This window comes from Arvicola amphibius, chromosome 11 (genome assembly GCF_903992535.2).
Source record: "Arvicola amphibius chromosome 11, mArvAmp1.2, whole genome shotgun sequence".
In the NCBI taxonomy this organism is placed as follows: domain Eukaryota; kingdom Metazoa; phylum Chordata; class Mammalia; order Rodentia; family Cricetidae; genus Arvicola; species Arvicola amphibius.
In genome coordinates this window covers 77,275,958-77,282,680 of record NC_052057.2, presented here as the reverse complement: position 1 = coordinate 77,282,680, position 6,723 = coordinate 77,275,958, and positions in this window count along the sequence as shown.

Sequence of the window (6,723 nt, the reverse complement as noted above, 5' to 3'; positions counted from 1 at the left end):
TATAGTCCATACAAATTTTAAGATGGTTATTTCAAGTTTTTGTATTTTTTTTTTTTTTACTAATTTCTACATCAATGAAAGCAAGTTGGAGGTTAAAATTAACAATGACATGGCGGGTTCTTATATCCTAGATATGCAGGAAGGCTACATGTAATTTGTACTGTGTTTGCTTAGAGCTGTTGACTATGAACCAGCACACCCTATGAGGCCTGTGTTTGGCCTCCGATTCTTCCTAATGTACAGCCGTGGACTCACTGGTTATTCTGCCAGTGTCTCCTGGGATAAGAGGAGTTATTACCCTCTGTCACAGGTCTCACAGATGACTTAGCTGTCAATTAAGAGGCCTTTGGCTTTGTGCATTTTATGTTATCTATGCTTATAAGTATGGCTGGGTTCTTTCTGGACTGACTCATAGGTAAGGGAACTACACTGACAGAACAATGGCTTACATGCCTACAGTAATAGTGAGGGACAAAACAGGGACAAGATTCCAGGTTCTGCTACAATTCTTAATCATTAAGCTTCCTTAAAGGAGTTTCAGCCAATATCACAGGTAGCCAAATATGTTGCTACCTCTGGCAGTAGTACCTATGCCTTTTATTTTCTAAATATGAAGAATAAGCTACACTACAAATATAAAATATCAAAATATTGGTAAAAGCCCCAATTTAATAAGTTAGTATATGCTGAAGGACACATATCTTAAAACATCTTAGAACATTATGGAACAACACTGGGCCTATCTTTCATGAATAGAATAACACATTTCTCCCCCGTAGTTTAAGTATACCTTTTGACTTACAAAAACAAACTGCAGCATCTTTAGCAACAAACAGAAAGAGAGAGGGCAGCATGAGACCAGAGTAAGGCTGCCCATCAGAACTCCAGGACTGTGTAATGTACACTTCTGAAAAAGCTGCCAAGGAAAAGGATAGGAGCCGTGAAGCAGATCTACCCACATCCTCTCCCCATCTCTCCTGAAGGACATGCAGCTTTTATTTCCCATTGTTTAAGAAGAAAGCGAGCCCTAGGAGATGAAGCCAATGAAGGGTAAATGAATGTTCTGTCCTCCAAAAGTCAGCGTGAAGATTGGTCAGGGCAAGAATGTAGGGCTCTGAAGGTATTATTTTTACTGGGCACAAACAACAGAACTTGCCTTGCAGAAGGGATTTTTGCAAGCCTCTGTAATTGAATAGGCTTGATTGCTTGAAAGAGGGGCACATGGTGGTTCCCGATGAATGCTCCACTTACGCAGTGGAGTGATTTAACATGCTGCTGAATAAGCACAAGGGGCAGCGACAATGATCACTACCAGGTCAGCCTCATCAGTGAGGTAGGAGAGAAGTAAGGAAGGGCTAGAGGGATGGGGAAAGAGAGAAAGACACACATATAAATATGTGGAGGTCAACAGAAGTTGTTTATTGATACAATATCAAGAAATTGGTCATCAAAAGAACAAGTAATCCAGTAGGAAAATTGAGTATAGACCTAAACAGAGAACTCTCAACAGAGGTATCTAAAACCGACTGAAAGACATTTAAGGAAATGCTTAACATTCTTAGTCAAAAGAGAAATGCAAATCAAAACAAGTCTGAGATTTCATCTTACACCTGTAAGAATGGCCAAGATCAAAAACTCTGATGACAAATTATGCTAGAGAAGTTGTGGGGTAAAGGGAACACTCCTGTGCTGCTGATGGGAGTACAAACTGGTACAACCCCTTTGGATGTCAGTATGGCGATTTCTCAGAAAATTAGGAAACAACTTTGCTCAAGACCCAGCAATACCACTTTGGGTATATATCCAAAGGATGCTCAATCATAACACAAGGACATGTCCTCAACTATGTTCACAGCAGCATTGTTTGTCATAGCAAGAACCTGGAAACAACCTGAATGCCCCTTGACAGAAGGACAGATAAGGAAAATGTGGTACATTTACACAATGGTGTACTACACTGCAGAAAAAATAATGATATCATGAGATTTGTAGGCAAATGGAGGGAGCTCAAAAATATCATACTGAGTGAGATAACCCAGACCCAGAAAGACAATTATCATATGTACTCACTCATAAGTGACTTTTAGACATAAAGCAAAGAAAACATGCCTACAATTCACAATCCCAGAACACAGACCACAATGAGGACCCTAGAGAGACAAACATGGATCTAAACTACATGGTAAATAAGATAAGACAAGATCTCTTGAGTAAATTGGGAGCATGGGGACCATGGGAGAGGGTAGAAGGGGAGGAGAGAGGCAGGAAGGGGAGCAGAGAAGAATGTAGAGCTCAATAAAATCAATAAAAATACGAATACAACAATTACAGTTTGGTTGGACCACATTGCCATGCTACAACCAGTATGCACATCTGTACTTTAACAACCACTTATCAGTGAAAGGAGGAGTTCTATGGTGCCATAGTGATCTGTTAGAAACTTGACAGATGTGAGAAGATACAGGATAAGGATGAATCCTTTTGTCAGGCCTGGAATGTAGGGGAGACTCCACAGAAGAGTGTTTCACAGAAGAATTGGACAGCTTAAAAAGATCCTCCATCTGAGTTGTGGCTTTGCAGGCTAACTGAACTTGAAGACAAAGAAACAGAAAGAAAGCATTTCAGTTGATATTGAGAACAGAGAAAGGTGCAGTCACTACACTGCTATTCTGGTATCCACAGAAAGGACCAGACCAGAGTATAGCAAGTTGCATTGGAGAAAAGAAGGAAACTGGAGACTAATATGAGATACTATGGTCATGCAATGGTGACAAAATGCATAGTAGAACCATAGAGGTGCAAGAGAATAGCATGTTATATAAAGAGTTTCCTGCGAGGAAAGCTATGTATCATCTCTCTACTCCCTTCTACTCCAGCCATATTTTGTCTCCCAACTAGTAGCTTAAGTCTTTTGATTTGCTGCCTAGACTTAAGTACCTAGGACCATTCTTGGCACATTTTACTTTTCTGGATGGATTATTCTGCTGTTCAAATGTATTTTCGTGGGTTCTTCCTGATCTGATGAAACCCAATTGTTTGTGTTTCACATTCCAGTGGGGAGGCTTTCTATACATGTGTTCTTGAATGAGTTTTCTTCCTATCATTTGCATCTGCTTGTGCTGGTGTTTACAGCATGCTTGTAAGTCAGCAGGCTATTGTGGCAGGAGTGAGAGGTGGCAGAGGTTAAGTCTGAATAAATTTCAAGGGCTCCCAAATTGCATTTGCATGACCAAGAAATGGGCTCTCAGCCATACTAATTCACTATGAACTAACTCTGATTGAGAGCATAGGTCATATTAGGAACCGTGCTTAGCCATCTGTATTCATTCTCTTATTTTATTTTCACCAAAGATTTGTTTTATTTAGTCCTTTTATTTATTTCGTTTTATTTTTTTAGTGGGCAAGAAAACTGATGCTTGAAGAAAAACTGCTCAGCTTACAAAGATCCTACAATTAGTTAGGAAACTGGTTGCTGATTCTGGTTTACAATTTAAATTATGAACCAGAGTTCAGGATGAACATAGGTATAAAGACATAATTGTCATGGGCTCAGTCTTGGAGATGAAGACCAGAGAAATTATCCTGTCCCCATTTCCAGGCTGCTAGTTGTACGTGCTCCATTATTTAGTAGGCACACAGAGAATAGTAGATCTCAGTGCATAGCCACAGGGTGGCATTCTTTTGCTTAATGTAAAATTATCAAGCAAAACAGAACTATTTCAATTAGTAACAATCAATAGTAGGTTATGACTTTTTCAAAAGGTTACCCTTGCCTATTGGCATGAGAAAGACACCTTCATTTATACTTTAAGTAATCTAATAGAACCCCAATCATGAATTCCCAATATCTGTGCTCCTAGCTGAGACCAAACTCATGGTTTCCAAGTGCAGAAGGACAAAGCACGACACTGGATGCATTAGAATTAAGTTGGCTCCTACCATAAAGCTGCACATAAATATTAGTCTGGCTCCGCAAGACTCAATATTTGGTTTCTGAACCTATTAATATATAATGAGGATACGATGTAATTAATATAGTTTGTTTTGATTTTCTGTTAAATCCGCTTTAGTAGTAAGAATGTAGGGTAATTATTCAGAAAGCCTTTTCAACAAATGTCAGTTTTCATTGATTAAAAATCAAGTCAGTGCTTCATTTATTTGAAATGATATTTACAAGCATGCTTTAAGCAGAAATGAATAATTATCAGATTATTGAGCTGCAAGCAATCTGCAAAGAATTGTCTATTTTTTTTTTAAACCAAGGCCTGATTTCAAATAATACCAGGAAAAAAATCTGAAGAGTATTGAGAAGTGCCTGATTTTGTTTGAGGGTTTTAATTGTTAACTGGAATATGAAGCCAGTAATTCTCCTTTGTTGGTTGCAAAACTGTCAGGGTCTGAAATATTTGGTAAAAAAGGTCAGAGCCAGGCACTGTTTCTTGGGAGGGCTGTCAAGTTGTTTATCATATTGTATCTCTGCAAACCTGCAATTTTACTGCAGGTAGCCGTGGTTGTCCTGAGACAGTGTAGGGATTTCTCCTCTCTGTGTGATGCCTTTTGTTTCTGTGTTGACCTTTCTTTCTTTCTTTCTTTTTCCTTCTCTTTTTTGCATAAACGATGGAAAACAAGTGTGTCGTCTGTTACTAAACGGAGTTGTGCAGTTGGAAATGTGAATTCGCAGCCATTTATTATTGTTTTTCCGGGAAAACGGAATGCAAACAAGAATTCAAACAAATGTAGAGTGCTGCACATTCCTAATTACAAATAGACATGTATGCATAAATCAAATCCTGGCACTGGAAAGAATTTAAAATAATGATCAGTGCACAACTCTTATTTAACATATTCCAATAATGTGAAAGACTAACCAATTATGCTCTTTTTCACATACTCAACGATATTCCATTCCAGTCACTCTTATAGTTGCTTGTAACACGACAACCAGAAAGTCCTTGATGTCCCTACATGAACTTCACATTCAGGTCAGGACCTGATAGTGATAAGTAAGCACATGAGCTATGGAGTTTGGCTGATGGCGAGAGGGACCATCCGGGAAGATGGAGCAAGGCTGTGAGGGAGAAAGGTTTGACAGGGATTTTTAGTTCTCTGACTGGTGTGTCAGAGAAGTTTTTCAGGAAAAGTATAGTTGAAGAAATGTATAAAAACGTGATCTGGGCATCTGGGGAAGACCATCTCATCTTTATAGAGCAGTGTGTCAAGGCCCTGCTGTGCTGATTGTCTGGTTGTGAAGGAGCACAAAGAGGCCAGTGTAGCTGGCACAGGATAAAAATGGAAGCTAGTAGGCCCAACTGAAGATTGAAATGAATGATTCTGTGGGGGAAGCTGGGCTTTTTAATATCCCACACCTAAGAGGAGCAGTTATAAAAACTGTAGGGAATGAAGCTGCTGAATTGGCACACTGCTCACACCAAAACAAAACACCAAAAAAAAAAAAAAAAACCAAAAAACAAAAAACCCAAAAGCGAGCAAGCAAGTAAACAAACAAACAAACAAAAAAGCCGCTTCATTGAGAGCCACCACAGTCTATGTGGGGACTGAAATTCAATCTGATTTTTATTAACTTGATCTGTCAAGTAAGCCCACGTGATTTGACAACATTATTTTAGAGAAGGGAGTTAGCAGGGGAGAGGAACATCAGTAACCAGAAAGGTGATCATTTAGTAATAACCGAGAATAGTGCTTTGTATAGCCATATGAATCTGAATGTGACAGAGTTTTTAGATCTTTTTCTATTTTACTTAATTGAGATATTTTAGCTATTGTTTTCTTTTGGAAAAAATGGACCAACATCTTTGTATATCACTCCTGGGTCTCAGTATATTATATTTCTGTTTGTTTATTCCTAGGACTTTGCTTAAATATTATAAGAGGTTCACATAATAGACTTGATTAAATGACTAACTTAAGGCAGTGGAGAGGGCAGTGAAGGATGGAATAAGAATTTACTGGTTATATTTTTTCGGCCAACCACATTGCTTCCTTTGTCCTCACTAATGATCAGTGCAAGAAATCTTCTATGGGCTTCTGAGTTTCACTCCATCTCATATCCATTGAAAGGGGCTTCCAGAAAGTGATTAAGTAGAGAGTCTGGAAGGATTGAAGTCAAGATACATGCATATATTAATGCTAACAATTCTACATTTGTCCTGCTGATCAAAACTCCTTCAGAGCCTGGCAATGCTCTTAGAAAGGGAGACATTGCTTTTATAGTTTATACACTCAAGTCTACTGGAAGTTTAAATCTAGGACCAGAAAATACTCAAGGACCTAACCAGTAAATTATCAATAGGGTGGATAAAATCCTGGGAAGTATGAAGACCCTTGGTTCTATGGCATCAAAAAAATTAAAGCCTATAATAACAAATTACCATAAAATGAGGTCACATTAGCAGAATACGTTCCCAGATGCCTCACTGATTGAATCTCACTTTTCAAGTTAAGTATGCATTGAATTTTAACAGGAATTTTGACTGATAACATATTTAGTCCAAAATAGGTCTTTGAAGATCGCTGTAAGGGTATTAACATTTCAAGACGCTGTGATAGAAATTCACTTCATTAGGTAGCTGATAAGAAAAAATTCACAATATAAACCTGCCAGTGTCAGACACACTATTATGAGCCATCTATTCCTATTGAGCAAAGGGATGGTAATGTGTCTTTATTGGACTATTCTTTGAACACTGTAGGAGCTCATTTTCC